The 18,133-nt window shown below is 47.9% G+C and overlaps 1 pseudogene; it reads right to left on the bottom strand.

The window, feature by feature from the left end:
* Positions 1–8,070: 8,070 nt before the first annotated feature.
* LOC146869952 (uncharacterized) lies at positions 8,071–10,611 on the bottom strand (annotated as a pseudogene).
* Between the last annotated feature and the right edge of the window lie 7,522 nt (positions 10,612–18,133).

Below are 18,133 nucleotides of genomic sequence, written 5' to 3'. Positions count from 1 at the left end.
TGCACATTCTCCACCTCTCATTACACCACGTCCTCTCCCCTCGACCTCCTCTTCGCCTCCCCTTTCTACTCCTCCGTACCCATACCATCCCCTTCCTGTTTTCCCCCGTCTTCCCCCTCCTTGCCCTGCTCTTCGCCTGCCCCCCTCCCTCGCACCCCCCGCCACCACTCCTCGTTCCCCAACCCCCTCTGCTGCCTGCTCGCGCCTGTCAATGCTCAGGGTAATTTAAAGCTCTTTGTGGCCTGTAATGCGCTCTCTTTTTATTGACTGCTTTTGCCTCTGTCACCGTTTAACATTAATGTCTGCACTAATCTCCCTCCTCCCCTTCATCTCGCCGCCCTGCTCTCTCCACTCGCTTTTACTGCTCCCTCTTCCTACATGTCCCTGCATCTTGTCGCTCTGCTGCTCCTTCTCCACCTATTATTCCTCGTTTACCTCCACTTCTTCCTCTCCCTCCGCGTTTCTCCATCCTCCTCTATTTATATACTTCTCTCCTCGCTCCCTCCCTTCCCCTTCTTGCTTCCATTTGTCTGTCTGCCCTTTCTTCCCCAGTACACCTTGTATTTATCGTTCCCCTACTATTTTTCTGATTATTTTCTCCTTCCACTTCTTCGTATACATACGTCTACTCTCGTTTCATCTCGTTCCAGGTTCAGTGCTGGAATTGGGGGGGAAAAATACTTCATCAGCCCATAAATTGGGTGTCAGTTTGTGACAGCGGCAAGAGGGTGGAGTCCCAAGGGGCAGTAATAACAAGCATTGGCATAGCCAATAGGTCTCGCCTTTGGGACCTTATAAGTGTTTAGCCATGCAACAGTTGATGTTGCACCAAGGATATTGTGCTGCATAACTAAACACTTATAAGGTCCCAAAGGCGAGACCTATTGGCTATGCCAATGCTTGTTACAAATTGCCAGTGTACAGTCAAACGTTATTCAGATAAATGTACAGAGTGAAATGTCAATGAAAAGCCGGTCTTAAACACTCCAATGTGTGCAGACATGTAGCGTAAGAAAGTTCTCCTCAGAGACAGTCTGAAACCTGAGGGATATGGCGCGCAGGTGGGTGCATAGTCCCTCCTCACTATGAAAGTCGTAATTTCCTCTAGTCTAGAGTGCCCGTCACTTGGATAGTTCACCATCAAATGAGACCATCAACACTGCGTCAGCGTACGCCTACCATTTCCTGAATTGGCTGACACACATCCAGTGCGCGAATGCTGTGGGAACGCACAGGCTTCCCATTCCGGTGGGTATTATTGTTTGGGAACAGCGTTCGTGGCTGGTGCCAGCAGCATCCCCCGCCACTGTCCCCGATAGAGACACACAGGCTTCCCTCGGCAATCAGGTTTGCCAGATTTTTTCACAACTTTCAAGCCCAAAAGCAACGAAACAGTAGCCCAAAGTAGCCCAATGTTGCCACTCCATTAACTTACGTGTAGCCTGACTACAACATTCACAAAGATACTTCTATTTCAAGGATTATATGTTTACCTCCCACATTAATCAGATAACTTATATTTTGTACATTGAAATCAAAGTTGGTCTGTTAAGAAAACTGTCACTCACTTGATATCGCATGGTGTGTAGCAAGCCGGGCAAAAATTTTCTGGGTTCAATTTGGGGGACTGCAAGTGTGGAAACGTTATTCTTGGGAAAGGTGCTCTCTTCAGATTGCATACCCACGTCAGGCCCCCCAGAATAACGGCAATATAGGCCAATGCTCCATGTTTTTTCACACTTGTTTGAATGCTCCCAAAGCAATGCTGAACATCTCTTTACATACGCATATTACGTATGTTTCGTACTTTTTGGTACTCATCAGAAGAGAGCAGTTTGTGGCATGGGGTGCAGGGCTTGCTGCTTGATGTTCCCATGAGCTGATACCTGATAAAGTGCAAGTGCATTCTGCAGACTCACACAAGCGCCATCTCCTGTTTTTTACCAGGCAACAGTATGGTGGATCCTTGTTCAGACAGTGGAAAGTTCAGTTGTGCCAAAGAGTTCTTCTGGGCCAGGCACTGGCAAGATAAGCAGCAGCCCATAGTCTGGCAGTGGCATGGTGAAGGCTAGCAGCATCTCAGTCTGTGGTTCTGCCAAGATTAATATAAATAAAGAGAGGTTCTGGGAAGACCATAACCTACGTGAATCACAGCTAGGACCCGGAGGTCTCAATAAAAGTAAACCAAAAATACATGAAATATCCTGAACTTATGTTGAAAGAAAAAATTGCTCAATAAAGTTGTTTTGTCAGCAAGAAAAGCGAGTTCAAGGTTAGTTACTATTTACTTTGTATTTGAGACAATTCAGTATAGATGTACTGTTAACATCACAATTCATCTGATACATGATATACGTTTAAAAACTGCGAATCCAAATATACTTCAGGTGTTACATCAAAAGTCCCAATGCATTTCGGGTTAATTACTAACCCTTCGTCAGGGGATAAATGTAATCACAATAATCAGTAAATAGGGATTCTTTCAATCCAGTCTTGTCGCCCTCCAACCGGAGCTACAACAAAAGCCACAAGTGTACAATTAGCGCAGATGAAATACATATTGTAATTGTAGAATTTGCACTCGAAAGAAAAGAAGGAAGGAAAAGACCTAGAAAAACGGATTCCTCACCAAATAGTCAATGTGAAAGCAGACTGAATGTCACCGAGGAGTGTCTAACAAAGAAACAATAGTGAAAAAAGTGCCAAGTTTTGTCTATGGGCTTACCGCAACGGTGACGGAACTTGTGTTATGAAAGGTTCACTAGCCGATGAGTGGGGGAACGTCTGCAAAAGACATTACCAGTGAGCTGCTAGCTTTACTAAGGGGCCTTTTTTTTAGAAGCAAACTAAAATTATTGGTAGCGCCATGCAAACTCACCCTCCTCTACTGTATGGTACCATGAGTAGTTCGTGACTTCTCCGATAGAAGAAAAATGGTGCCTGTAATAAAAGCACCCAAAATCACTATGACGGCTCGCTATGTTTTATATAAAAAACGTTCCGTGAGCAGTAAGATATAATGCGTTGCCGCGTCTCACCTTACAAGGGAATCTGTGTGTCACGAAAGTGCTTCCGACGTTGCCAGGCTCAAGTAAGCGCATGCGTGGGAAACGGGAATGTGAGTGCTTTATAAAGAAAAAAAGTGATTCTCAAAGGATCAAAACAAAGAAAGGACTAACACGATTTGTGTGTTTAGAAGATCGTATGGAAATAGGACAAAGTGTCAGATGGGCATTAGTAAAAAACAGCGATGCTCGATGATATAGAAACAAAAATATTTGAGCTAAAGGAAGGTGAGTGAGACCAAAATATAAAGATCGTGCTCGAAAGGGGTAAGACTAAGATCTGTGTTGAAATAAAATGCAGGAGAAGAAAGATTAAGGAGAGCGGAGAAAAGACATAGAAGCTTAAGGTTCCCAATATGTTACATTGAATACGAGTGCAAATCCTGTACAGAGGGAAGTCAAATAAAAAACTGACATAAAGTTTCAGATAAAGCACAATAGTTCATAATGGTCATTCAGACCGCCCGGAACCACCGTTCCCAGGAGTTTAATCCAATGTGTTTCTCTGCGTGAAAGGACATTGTTCATGTCAGTATCTGCCTGCATATGAAGGCGCTCTAAAATTGTGAAACGTAACTGGGGAATAGTGTGAGATGTATTAATCCAATGTGTAACTAGGGAAGAATTCATGTTACTGTTACGGATTCTGCTCTTGTGTTCAATAATCCTGGTTTTGATCTTACGACTAGTCTTCCCTACGTATACAAGGCCACACGGGCATTTGATGGCATAGATTACCCACACTGTATTACAGTCTGAGGTGTGTTGCAGTTTTATTTTTTTGCCCGTGTGAGGGTGTGTAAACACATTGCCTGGAATTACATTGCTACATTGCCCGCAATTGTAACATTTTCTCATGCCTGTATTTTTCAGTGTTATAAGGTTAGTATGACTTTTGAGGAGGTCCCTCAGGTTCTTCGGTCTGGTATGTGCGAAGAGTGGAGGATCCTTGAACAAGTCATGGAAGTCAGGCTCCTGTTCAATAATGTCCCAACGTTTACAGAGGATGGATTTTATTTGTGTGGATTGAGCTGAATGTTTTAATACAAAATCTTCACGTTTAGAGGAATTCTTGGGGGTGGTAAGAAGTAAATCTTCTCGTCTCTTACATGCCACCTGTTTTGCCAAGATTAACAGCATCCTTCAGGGTCTGGCAGTGGCAGGTTGAGGTGGGCAAAATTGTTCTGACTGGTTAAGGTGCACAAACTTCTTCTTCTGGGCCAGGCACTGCCAAGATTAGCAGCATCATAGAGTCTGGCAGTGGCACTGCCAAGACTAGCAGCATCACAGAGTCTGGCAGTGGCAAGTTGAGGTGTGGAAAATGCTTAAGGCAGTGCAGAATGTAGCAGCATCCTCCAGAGTCTGGCAGTGGCAAGTTGAGGTGTGGAAAATGCTCCAGGCAGTGCAGAATGTAGCAGCATCCTCCAGAGTCTGGCCGTGGCAGGTTGAGGTGGGCAAAATTGTTCTGACTGGTTAGTAGCATCCAATAGTCTGGCAGTGGTACTGCCAAGATTAGCAGCATCCTTCAGGGTCTGGCAGTGGCAGGGTGAGGTGTGGAAAATGATCCAGGCAGTGCAGAGTGCAGCAGCATCCTTCAGGGTTTGGCAGTGGCAGGTTGAGGTGGGTAACATTGTTCTGACTGGTTAAGGTGCACAAACTTCTTCTTCTGGGCCAGGCACTGCCAAGATTAGCAGCATCCTTCAGGGTCTGACAGTGGCAGGTTGAGGTGTGGAAAATGCTTCTGACAGTGCAGAATGTAGCAGCACCATTCAGGGTTTGGCAGTGGCAGGTTGAGGTGGGTAACATTGTTCTGACTGGTTAAGGTGCACAAACTTCTTCTTCTGGGCCAGGCACTGCCAAGATTAGCAGCAGCCCATAGTCTGGCAGTGGCACGGTGAAGGCTAGCAGCATCTCAGAGTCTGGCAGTGGCACTGCCAAGAATAGCAGCAACACAGAATCTGGCAGTGGCAGGTTGAGGTGTGGAAAATGCTTCAGGCAGTGCAGAATGTAGCAGCATCCTCCAGAGTTTGGCAGTGGCAGGTTGAGGTGGGCAAAATTGTTCTGACTGGTTAAGATACACAAACGTCTTCTTCTGGGCCATGAACTGCCACGATTAGTAGCATCCCATAGTCTGGCAGTGGTACTGCCAAGATTAGCAGCATCCTTCAGGGTCTGGCAGTGGCACTGCCAAGATTAGCAGCATCCTTCAGGGTCTGACAGTGGCAGGCTGAGGTGTGGAAAATGCTTCTGACCGTGCAGAATGTAGCAGCATCCTTCAGGGTTTGGCAGTGGCAGGTTGAGGTGGGCAAAATTGTTCAGACTGGTTAAGGTGCACAAACTTCTTCTTCTGGGCCAGGAACTGCCAAGATTAGCAGCATCCTTCAGGGTCTGACAGTGGCAGGCTGAGGTGTGGAAAATGCTTCTGACCGTGCAGAATGTAGCAGCACCCTTCAGGGTTTGGCAGTGGCAGGTTGAGGTGGGTAACATTGTTCTGACTGGTTAAGGTGCACAAACTTCTTCTTCTGGGCCAGGCACTGCCAAGATTAGCAGCAGCCCATAGTCTGGCAGTGGCACAGTGAAGGCTAGCAGCATCTCAGAGTCTGGCAGTGGCACTGCCAAGAATAGCAGCATCACAGAGTCTGGCAGTGGCAGGTTGAGGTGTGGAAAATGCTTCAGGCAGTGCAGAATTTAGCAGCATCCTCCAGAGTCTGGCAGTGGCAGGTTGAGGTGGGCAAAAGTGTTCTGACTGGTTAAGGTACACAAACGTCTTCTTCTGGGCCATGAACTGCCACGATTAGTAGCATCCCATAGTCTGGCAGTGGTACTGCCAAGATTAGCAGCATCCTTCAGGGACTGGCAGTAGCAGGGTGAGGTGTGAAAAATGCTCCAGGCAGTGCAGAATGTAGCAGCATCCTTCAGGGTTTGGCAGTGGCAGGTTGAGGTGGGCAAAATTGTTCTGACTGGTTAAGGTGCACAAACTTCTTCTTCTGGGCCAGGCACTGCCAAGACTAGCAGCATCACAGAGTCTGGCAGTGGCAGGTTGAGGTGTGGACAATGCTTCAAGCAGTGCAGAATGTAGCAGCATCCTCCAGAGTCCGGCAGTGGCAGGTTGAGGTGTGGAAAATGCTTCTGACAGTGTAGAATGTAGCAGCACCCTTCAGGGTTTGGCAGTGGCAGGTTGAGGTGAGCAAAATTGTTCTGACTGGTTAAGGTGCACAAACTTCTTCTTCTGGGCCAGGCACTGCCAAGATTAGCAGCAGCCCATAGTCTGGCAGTGGCACGGTGAAGGCTAGCAGCATCCCAGAGTCTGGCAGTGGTACTGCCAAGATTAGCCGCATCCTTCAGGGTGTGGCAGTAGCACTGCCAAGATAAGCAACATCCTTCAGGTTGTGGCAGGTTGAGGTGGGTAAAAATGTCCTGCCACTGCCAAGAATAGCGTTTACAACCAACAGGAGCAACACTATTCCCCAAACCTGGGGTAAATAAACAATGTTATAGCTACAATAGTCCAAGGAAATTATTACAAATTAAAACATTCATATGCATGAAAACACAGAAAAAATCATCTAAGCAAGAAATCCTGAAAAGGTACCCAGCATAGGGACAAAAGTTTATACAAAAACATTTTTACTAAAACAGCAAATATAGAACAGCCATTACAAAACAGTTGAAGAATACTTAAAAAGGTGCTCACATAGTTACACAGGGGTCATCACTAAAGGCTTAATGTACAGTGTTAACAAAAACAATGGCAAAGAGAGACACAATTTCAAAACATAAAAAGGCTAACAAATAACAAGAACAGAAGATCACAATCAATGCTTCCTCATAAGTATATGCCAAAGACAGATGTCGACGGCGTTTCGACCTATAAGGTTTTCAAGGTCATCATCAGGACAGGTATTATTAACAGAGCAACCAGTTCAAATAATTTGTATCTTCCGAGACAAATGTAGCTTGATATAATGCAAAAGAGATCTCATAAAGACAGCACCAGAAGTCCAACAAAGAACAGATTCCTAAATCAGCACGTCATCCATTTAGTGGCACTGTAGGGTCTGGTACAAATGTAAAAACTGGCCCGTTTGCAATTCAGAGCCCAAAGCACCCGAACGCGAATGGGCTAGCCAAACTAATCCGCAAATCACTCCCAGGCAATGCGGTGGAAGGGCGAGAGTCCCAGCGATGTGGTGGAGGCGCGAGAGTCCCGACGATGCGGTGGAAGAGCGAGAGTCCTGGCGATAAAGTGGAAGCGCGAGAGTCCCGGCGTTAAGACGCCTAGAAGGTCACGCTTCCACCGCATTGACGGGGACCGATTTGCAGATTGCTTTGACTAGTCCAGCTGTGTTCGTGTTTTGCGCTCTGTATTGCGAACGGGTCGGTTTTGAAAATTGTACCGGACACTGCAGTGGCACTAAATTTAAGACATGCCGTTTTATGATACATTTTTTGTTGGACTCCTGATGCTGTCTTTATGTGGTCCCTTTTACATTTTATCTGAGTACGCTTGTCTCGGATTATACAAAGTATTTGATTTGGATGCTCTCGCAATAATTCGCTTGTTCTGATAAAGACCTTGAAAACATTGTAGGTCCAAACACAGTTGGTGCCTGTTTTGCGGCACATACTTATGAGGAAGCATTGATTGCGATCTGCTATTCGTGCTATTTGTTGGACTTTTGTTTTTAAAGTTTGACTCCCTCTGCCATTGTTTTTGTTCACACTGTACATTAGGTCTTAAGTGCTGTCCCCTGTGTAACTATGTGAGGACCTTTTAAGTATTCTTAAACTGATTTGTAATTGCTGTTCTCTAATTGCCGTGTGAGTAAAAATATGTTTTTGCATTAACTTTTGTCTCTATGCCGGGTGCCTTTTCAGGATTTCTTTCTCAGACAATTGTTTCTGCGTTTCCATGCATATCAATTTTTGAATTGTTAAGAATTGCCTCGAACCATTGTAGCGATAACACTGCCAAGAATAGCAGCATGTTAAGACAGTAAAACAATTAATTGTAGATACTGCTGTTGAACTTTGCTAGCAGTTCCGGCGAGGGCTTGAACGAAGAGGAATTAAGACCATTGCGCTTTAGTCCAAATGTTATGTTTAGTATATTTGATAGCAGTTTCAGCCCCATTCGGTTACGGTTCTCATTTTTAAGCAGGGTCATTTGTGAGAACACTCGTTCCACTTGTGCATTTGATATGGGTAGGGTCAGAAGTTTAATGGCGCCCATGGCCAACTCCTGAAACCGATGATTCCCAGCTGCATCTCTATAATTCAGTACTTCAATCCAGAAGGATTCCATGCCTGAAGAGGTATTGAATGAACATGAACTCACTGTTCGCCACTGCATTTCTAATATGTGTGTTGGGTCTGCAAAACACTCTTTTGGCAAGTCAGTAACTAGAGGTTTAGAATCTGAAAGCACATTTTGGGGCTTCAGAAGCTCCAAATGTCTTAGGAGACTCAGCGAATCTGGCAAGCGCATCTGATACTCTGCTGCCAGAACTTTAACAAAGTCTGTGCACCGTTTTTCTATGCAGTCCTTGGCAGCATCAGGCAGTTTGCTTTCTTGGAGCTTTTTACAGAAGTCAAGGCCAAGGTCAGCATCCTCCTGCACAAGATAAATGGCACTACTCTGAAGATCCAAATTACACAATTGCTTCTCACAATTGGTACTGAAGACACTGGGCTTTACAATTCTTCTCATAGTTGACCTATATAAAGTTTGCATATCCCGGAATTTGTAGAGGACATTACCAGATTCAAGCTGAAATGCTTTGTTCACTACCTTAATTAGCAACATAGGTTTGAGGAAAATAAGATAGAGATAATTTGTCTCGTCATTGTACATTTGTTGCAGCATTCTAGCTGCATAGCAATGTTCTACATATGATGCGTTGCAAAAGTGCAGCTTTAGAGCATCATACTGCTCCAGAAAACGCTCCACACAATCCGCCATGATAAGCCACCGTGTTTCACATGGCGAAATAAGCTTCAACGGCATTCCTGTTATGTTATGTTATGTTATGGATTTCTTATAGAGCGCACAACTCACCCTGGGGCTAACTGGGAGAAAGCAGGGCTCAGGGGGAAGGAAGATACTAGCTCCGAATGAAAAAGTTAAAACAGGAAAGTTTTTAATTGCTTCCTAAAGGTAGTCAGTGACGGGATTTTACGAACCGCTATAGGAAGCGTGTTCCAATAGCTCGGGGCTAGATATGAGAAAGCACTGCCTCCCGTGCGCGTGAGACGAATTCTGGGAACTTGAAGGAGGTCTAAAGTGCTGGATCTGAGTTTCCTGTCTGGAGAGTATTTGACTAATTTCTTTCGAAGGTAGAGAGGACCTCTTCCCCTCAAGGCATTATATGTCAGGCAGCAGATCTTGAAAACTGATCTGTTTCTGATATTTAGCCAGTGCAGTTCCCTCAACAGGGGTGTTGAAGCTGAGCCTGGAGGACGGTTCAGAACAAGCCGTGCTGCCGTGTTCTGAATAACCTGAAGTTTTGCCAGATGGATTTGACTCACTTCAGGCAGGAAGGCATTCCCATAGTCTAAACGGCTAACAACCATCGCCTGGACTAGGGTTCTGCGCTGAGACATGGGCAGGTACGGAATTATTTTTCCTAAGCAACCTTAATCCTCCATCCAAAGTTTTATATAAATCTGTGTAGACTGCCTGGCGCTTTGGAGAATGTGCAAACCAGTTGTAGGTTTCTCTCACCATGAACTCCACATTGCTGGGCAAACTCCGCATTGCTTTTCTTGCAACAATGTCGAGCGAGTGGCAGGTGCACCGTACAAGCTGCAAAGTAGGCTGCTTTTCTCTCAACAAAGTGTATGTGGAGTGGTTTTTGCCACACATCACACTTGCACCATCTGTACCTACCCCTACCATATTTTCAATTGGAAGCCTGCTGTCCTTGAGGAACTCCAGAAGTGCATTTGCAATGTCTTGTGCACATGCCTCTTGCAGTTCTATCATCCCAAGGTAACTACTCACAATTCTGCTACTTTTCTTACTGAAGTATTTTACACAGATGCACAGTAGTTTCTTTACAGAAATGTCAGTGGATTCATCAATGATCAAAGAATAAGGTGAACTGCCCATATCTTGAAGGAGCTCCCCTTTGAAATAGGGGCCTAAAAGTCCATTTATTAAAGCTGTGCACTTTGTCCTGTGCATACGGAAAGGAGGAACTCCTTCACTTAAAATTTCTCCCAGTCTGTCAATGCTGTTGATTCATGTGCTACATGCAGTTTGCACAGCAATCCTAAGCCCTCTCCTTTTCTGGTCATTTGATAACTGACAAACTGGTTGTGCAAAAGATGCCATGGTTAGGCTAGGTGTGTCCATGCGCGCACGATGTCTAGCTGTGGATGCATGCAGCTTTAAATCATGGTAGTGGGCCCGCAGCTGTAAGTGACAGTATTTACAGTTTTCCTTTGCTTCATCTGTTTTTACAGGGGCAATCCACTTTTTTAGTTTGGGGTCAGACTCCCATTCCTTTCTGTACACTTTCTTGTACTTTGACCACTTGCCCATTTTGAAAGTTAGTTTGTAGCTTCTTGGGACCTGGTAGAGTACTGTACAATCTCTGGTGTGTGGTAGGGCAAGTATCTGCAATTGGAAGAGATAGAATATCCATCAACATCCCTGATTCGATAAAGTTAGCCAAAAACCATATCATCACTTAGTCCCAAGCGTCTGTGTAGCAGTGAGGAGCTTAACCCAGTTTTTGGTCTGGTGCATGGTCTCCTGCATTGATCACCCAAAAAACCCATACAAAAGGACAAAGTCAAATCATAATTGAACCTTAAAACACATTGCACACATCACCCATGGCCAATGTACTAGCCATCTCCTTAGCATTCTAACTCAGTTTATCACTCATCCCAATATGCAATGCAAAGTAACCTTCAACATATCTCCACCTGTGTTTGCCCCTATAAATATTTGGTCATAGGCTGGACCACTGGAATTGTGAGACTGCGAGACAGAGGCATTTTTCCACATAATTATAGATTTGACACATTTGGCGCAAATCGATCTGCTGCATAATCGGCAGATATTACCAAAATAAATTGTTTCCACCTGAAATGGATCAAAAGTTACCAAAAACAGAGACAGCTGTTGCCACGCAGTTGCAGACCCATTGTGATGGTTGAATCGTCCGATTTCTGTTGCTTACTGCTAGCTTTGGGTGTTAAACTGGTACTACTGGAGGTGCACATACCCAGATAGTGTTAACAATGCAAAAATGACAATATGGCACATTATGTGATTCATCCGCTTAGCTGGTAACTGCACCGGGCTGCCCATATGAAATTTGTGTATAATTGTGTTCCTGAGCTGGCATGGTTGGAGAGATCTGTGGGGTGGTCATTTTCAACATCAGCCCATATTGGAGCCTTTTTGTGAGTTGTAAAGAACACATTCTTTAAGGAATTTGCAGGCTATGGTGCCCAGCCCTGTTGCAAGCAGTCTAGGGAAAATAGGGCCATAGAGCAAGAATATTAATAAAGTTATGCAAGTCGTGTGAGAAAGCTCATGTTCACATTTGACTTACTTTGCTTCCCTAATAGCATTTCTTTTTGTTTAGCCACCACATTGCTTGTCTGTAGTTTTTTTTCATACTGTGCATTAATCTTGTGCTGTGACCTTGCTGCTCGCAGGTATCTCAGAGTTCAGGTTGTGGGCTGGCGTTTCCCATTGGGACACAATTCAAATATGTGAGCCATTGCGGAGTTTAGATTATTTTGTCTCTCTGCAGAGTGCAAAGAGCAATGGTTGCAAGTGCTAATTGTGATTATGTCAAGAATTCCTGTCATACAAGGGAAACACGCCCTTATGTAAACAGGAGAGCTGTTACATAACTCAAGGGAAACACGCCCTTATGTAAACAGGAGAGCTGTTACATAACTCAAGGGAAACACGCCCTTATGTAAACAGGAGAGCTGTTACATAACTCAAGGAAAACACGCCCTATAAAGGGAGGAACCGGGAGGTACAAGGCTGTCGGATATTGTGTTTACACCGACGTACCTGCTTCGTGAAGAGCAGTGTTCCGGAGTGGTGCTCCAGTAAGGCAAGAACGGAGGTAGGTCGAGTCGTTACTCCCTGGGCCGTGTCTTGCCCCATCGTCACCTGTGAAGGACCCGGAAGCTCTACCGGTCAACCATTGAGCTTCGCTTTTTGACTCGGCTGAGTCCAAGCGCAGTGGCGCTTTTGCTGGTTGGAGTCGTAACTCCCAGCCCGACCAGAGACACAGGGACTGCCAGCTGTAACGCACACCAGGAGGTGTTTGCCGCGTTACAGACTCGGAAGTCCACAGGATCGATCGAGCGGCTGCTCTCGGTTCAGTCTTCTTGCTTGTGATTGGGGTATCGGTGACGCATCACCAGGAGGTGACTCCGCGTCCCGGTGCAGTCTGAGGAAGAGGTTGAGCGGTAGAGACCCCGGCTGGGTGTTTCCCTGACTCCTCGATTCTCCCCAACACTCTTCGTGCCCCTCACAGCCTACCGATTGGCATTGTCGGCCATTTCATTTCTGCCCTCTGTTGGCATACGCCGGGATCGGCGTATATGCAGAGGACGGTTAGGACCATCCGTGCTGTGGGCTGGTAACGTACTTAGCCTGGAGGATTCCAGTGACTATAACTTTTGTTTGTTCTTTGTATTTTATTTGCCTTCATTAAAAGAACTAACCCTTCACAAGTGGTTGCGTCCTCATTGTTGTGTCTGTTAAACGATCCTGAGACGTTCAGGGCGTTACAAAATATCCGACCTTAATAACACTAACTGTCTCCCGGTCGATAACAGACATGGCAACACTTGATGATGTGCTGGCTGCTTTAGCGGCCATGCAAGTTGAAGTGGCTGCCTCTAGGCAAGAAACAGCCGATGTAAAAGCCAGACTGGATGCTATCCAAATGGACCCGCTCACGCCCAGCACCTCCCTCACGAACCAGACCTCTGCGGTAGTAGTGGAAATGCCGGTAGCCATCCCCTTGGCAACACCAGAGAGGTACAGTGGGGATCCTAACACAGTGCAGGTATTCCTCACACAAGTGGCGCTACATTTATCGTGCAAACCAAAGGCGTTCCCCACGAGTCAGGCTCGTGTGGCTTTCCTTATATCCTATTTGGCTGGAAACGCGGCACAATGGGCCGTACCTCTGGTGAGCAGGGACGACCCCCTCTTATGTGATTGGGGTGCTTTTCGCGAGGAATTCCTGAAGGTATTCGACAGAAGGGCTGACTCGTACACGGCGGACCGTGAAATGCTTGAGTTGAGACAGGGATCCAACGACCTGGTGCAGTATCTCAACGCGTTCCGGAGGCTGGTTGCGGAAACCAAGTGGCCTGTTGCTAAACAGACGGCGCTCTTCCATCAAGGGCTGTGCGATGAGCTCAAGGACGCCGTGGCTCATATTGACCCTCAACCCAAGACATGTGAGGGCCTTATCAACCTGGTATTACGGCTGGAACATAGGCTAAGTGAAAGAAAGGGGGATCATGGGAGAAAAGGAAAATCCCTTCCATCCTATGTGACGGTGGGAAGTCCTGAAACTTCCACCGCATCCAAGGGAGAACCCATGGACATCAGCGCAATACGAGCGAGCCTCACAGCCACGGAGAAAGAGTCACGCCGTAAACAAGGATTGTGCCTATATTGTGGCAAAAAAGGCCACTACGTACGTGAATGCCCTGCCAAACCGAAGACGTCACGTTATCGGGCCAACCGGTCGGTAACAGCCGGGGTGGACATACCGGCGGAAAACTAGAGGACTCCAAGACCAGAGAAGGGGCATCTCGGAGTCACTCATCCATCCCTTCACTTTCCAACTCGGTCACTAAGGGACAACGACACCTGTTTATCACGGTGCACGTGGGAGTGCATGACCAGTGGATACCCGTTGTGGCCATGGTGGATTCAGGGGCCACTGGCATGTTTATGGACCACAACGAGGCATGCAGGCTAGGGCTAGTGCTTCTTCCCAAAGCAGTACCCGAAGACGTCTATGCGGTAGACGGAAGGCGGTTGGTGACGGGGCCCATCGGACAGCACACGGGGGTCCTTCCGATGAGATATGGGAGGAACCATTTGGAACAAATCGATTTTAACATCATCCGAGCGCCCCAATATGGCGTCATATTGGGATTGCCGTGGCTACAGAAACACAACCCCTTTGTGGATTGGCCAACACATCGCATCGAAATGACGTCACCGTATTGCATCCTGCATTGTGGAATAAGAACGGAATCCCTTGACGCAGATGAGAGCGGGAGTCAGACGGTGGCTACAGCGGCAGAAAAAGATGTGGCTCTCCCCCAGGCTTATCACAGTTTTGAGGATGTATTTGATGAGGTGAAGGCGGAAGTGCTACCACCACATAGACAGTTTGACTGCCAGATCGACCTGGTGCCAGGGGCCAGCGTTCCCAGCGGCAGGCTGTATGCCCTGACGGAGCCTGAAAACGTGCATCTCCGGGGGTACCTGGATAAACTCCTCAAGCTAGGATTCATCCGCCCGTCCAAGTCTCCGGCCGCCTCGCCACTCTTCTTCATCCCGAAGGCTAATGGGGAGCTGAGAGCCTGTGTGGACTTTAGGGCATTGAATGCGATAACCATAAAAAATCGGTACCCCTTGCCTCTCATCAGTGTACTTCTGGAACAGGTCAAGAAAGCTCGTATCTACACCAAGTTGGATTTGAAAGGGGCATACCATCTGGTGCGCATGAGGGACGGAGACGAGTGGAAGACCGCCTTTAAGACCAGGTTCGGCCTTTTTGAGTACCTCGTCATGCCGTTCGGTCTGTGCAACGCCCCGGCAGCCTTTCAGTACTTTTTGAATGAGGTATTCAGAGAGGAGTTGGATATCTACGTGGTCGTATATATCGACGACATCCTCATCTATTCGTCCAGTGTGGAGGAGCACGTACACCACGTCAAAGCTGTGCTCCAAAAGCTGAGGGAAAACATGCTGTTTTGTAAACTCAGCAAGTGTGACTTCCACGTCACATCCGTGGAATTCCTCGGAGTGATGCTGAGTCCAGAGGGACAGGAGATGGCAGAACGAAAGATCAAGGCGGTGAAAGAATGGCCGGTGCCCCAAAGCGTGAAGGACGTCCAAAGTTTCATTGGCTTCGCCAACTTTTACAGGCGGTTTATAGATGGATTTTCAGGAGTGGTGGCCCCAATCACACAGCTACTGAGGAAGTCCAAGGAGTTTGTCTGGTCCCCTGAAGCGAACAAAGCCTTTGAGGCCCTGAAAAGCGCCTTTGGTAAGGCGCCGGTGTTGGCTCACCCGGATCCGGATCTCCCCTACGTGGTGGAAGCGGACGCGTCGGATGTGGCGCTGGGGGCTATCTTGTCCCAACGCAATCACGACACAGGGGTGCTTCATCCCGTTGCGTACATGTCCCGCAAACTCAACAACGCCGAACGCAACTACCATATTGCGGAGAAGGAGCTTCTCGCAATCAAGGACGCCTTCACCGAATGGAGGCATTGGTTGATGGGGGCAAGACATGTGGTATCGGTGTACACGGACCATCGGAACCTACAGTTCATGACGGCCACTAGACACCTTTCTCCCAGGCAGCTGCGGTGGATGATCTTCTTTGCGGGGTTCAACTTCCGCATCACATATCGGCCGGGGACGGAAAACCGGAAGGCGGACGCCCTGTCCCGTCAATCTGCAGTTAAGGAACCATTGCCTGCAACCGAGCGTTCCATCATTTCCCCGAGGATGGTATTGGGGGTTATCCAACCGGATACTTTCCTGAGGGGAATAAAGAGAGGGATCAGGTCATTCGCATGGCGGAGGTGGCTCCTCAGTCACAGAGAATGGCAGCTGAAGGACGGGATACCCCTGAAGGGCAGGTGCCTATTGATACCCACGCCTAGGCTAAGGAAACAAGCATTCATCTGGTGCCATGACTCTCCATGCGCAGGTCATTTGGGCTTTGAAAAAACGGTGGCTAGCATGGGACGGCATTTCTGGTGGCCAACCATGAGAGTGGATGTCAGGAGGTGGGGACAGGAGTGTCCTACGTGTGCTACCATGAAGGCCGACCATGGCCGAACCCAAGGGCTCTTACATCCACTTCCGACCCCGGATAGACCATGGGATAGCATATCACTGGACTTCGTGGTGGGCCTACCGGTAGACCAGGGGATGACGGCAATACTGGTGGTGGTGGATTACTTGACGAAAATGGGGCACTTCATCCCCTGCAAGAGAGTCCCTACGGCCGGGGAATTGGCGTCACTACTCCTAAAGAATGTGGTACGACTGCATGGATTACCTGGGGTGATCGTGTCGGACCGGGGGTCGCAGTTTACTGCGCAATTCTGGAAGACTTGGTGCACTGCGCTGCATGTTAAGACCGCCCTGTCCACCAGCTACCACCCTCAAACGGACGGCCAAACCGAGCGCCTGAACCAAACGCTCAAACAGTATCTGCGATGTTTTGTGGACCAGGGCAGGGAAGAATGGGTCGACTTGCTATGGGTTGCAGAGATAGCCTATAACAACGCCACTCACAGCTCCACACAGTCATCTCCGTTCTATAGCAACTATGGCCAACATCCCAGGTTCTTGCCATTTCTACATCCGTTCAGAGAGGACAGGATTCCCGCCACAGCGGACAGGGTGGCACACATAAAAGACACGTTGATGCGCTCAAGGGCTGTCCTAATAGAGGCCAAGAGAAGATACAAGGCTGCGGCAGATAGGAAGAGAAGGCCCGGGCCACTGTACCGCACTGGAGACCACGTCTGGATATCCACAAGAAACATGAGGTTTCGAAAGAACAGTGTGTTCCATCCCAAGTACATGGGCCCCTATCGAATTACCAAGTGTATGGGTCCCGTGAACGTGAAGGTGTGCTTGCCCCAGTCATTGCGGATACACCCTGTCTTTCATGTATCATTGCTCAAACCAGCACCCTCCAAGCCGTCTGGGACACCTAGGCCGGTATGCGTGGAGTCGGAGGTGGAGTATGAAGTGTCGGGCATACGGGCGTCCAAATGGCGCAGGGGGAAGCTGTGGTACCTGGTTGCGTGGAAAGGCTATGGCCCGGAGGAGCATTCATGGGAACCGGCTGAAGGGGTTCATGCTCCGCGCTTGGTCTCCTTGTTCCATCGGCGTTTTCCTGCCAGCGCTGGACCCGTGGGGAGCCGCTGAGAGGGAGGATGTACTGTCAAGAATTCCTGTCATACAAGGGAAACACGCCCTTATGTAAACAGGAGAGCTGTTACATAACTCAAGGGAAACATGCCCTTATGTAAACAGGAGAGCTGTTACATAACTCAAGGAAAACACGCCCTATAAAGGGAGGAACCGGGAGGTACAAGGCTGTCGGATATTGTGTTTACACCGACGTACCTGCTTCGTGAAGAGCAGTGTTCCGGAGTGGTGCTCCAGTAAGGCAAGAACAGAGGTAGGTCGAGTCGTTACTCCCTGGGCCGTGTCTTGCCCCATCGTCACCTGTGAAGGACCCGGAAGCTCTACCGGTCAACCATTGAGCTTCGCTTTTTGACTCGGCTGAGTCCAAGCGCAGTGGCGCTTTTGCTGGTTGGAGTCGTAACTCCCAGCCCGACCAGAGACACAGGGACTGCCAGCTGTAACGCACACCAGGAGGTGTTTGCCGCGTTACAGACTCGGAAGTCCACAGGATCGATCGAGCGGCTGCTCTCGGTTCAGTCTTCTTGCTTGTGATTGGGGTATCGGTGACGCATCACCAGGAGGTGACTCCGCGTCCCGGTGCAGTCTGAGGAAGAGGTTGAGCGGCTGCTCCCTTCAGGTAGAGACCCCGGCTGGGTGTTTCCCTGACTCCTCGATTCTCCCCAACACTCTTCGTGCCCCTCACAGCCTACCGATTGGCATTGTCGGCCATTTCATTTCTGCCCTCTGTTGGCATACGCCGGGATCGGCGTATATGCAGAGGACGGTTAGGACCATCCGTGCTGTGGGCTGGTAACGTACTTAGCCTGGAGGATTCCAGTGACTATAACTTTTGTTTGTTCTTTGTATTTTATTTGCCTTCATTAAAAGAACT

Source organism: Triturus cristatus, chromosome 1_1 (genome assembly GCF_964204655.1).
Source record: "Triturus cristatus chromosome 1_1, aTriCri1.1, whole genome shotgun sequence".
NCBI classification, from domain to species: Eukaryota; Metazoa; Chordata; class Amphibia; order Caudata; family Salamandridae; genus Triturus; species Triturus cristatus.
Note: the sequence above shows the minus strand (reverse complement) of the source record. Positions and strands in the feature narration are given on the sequence as shown.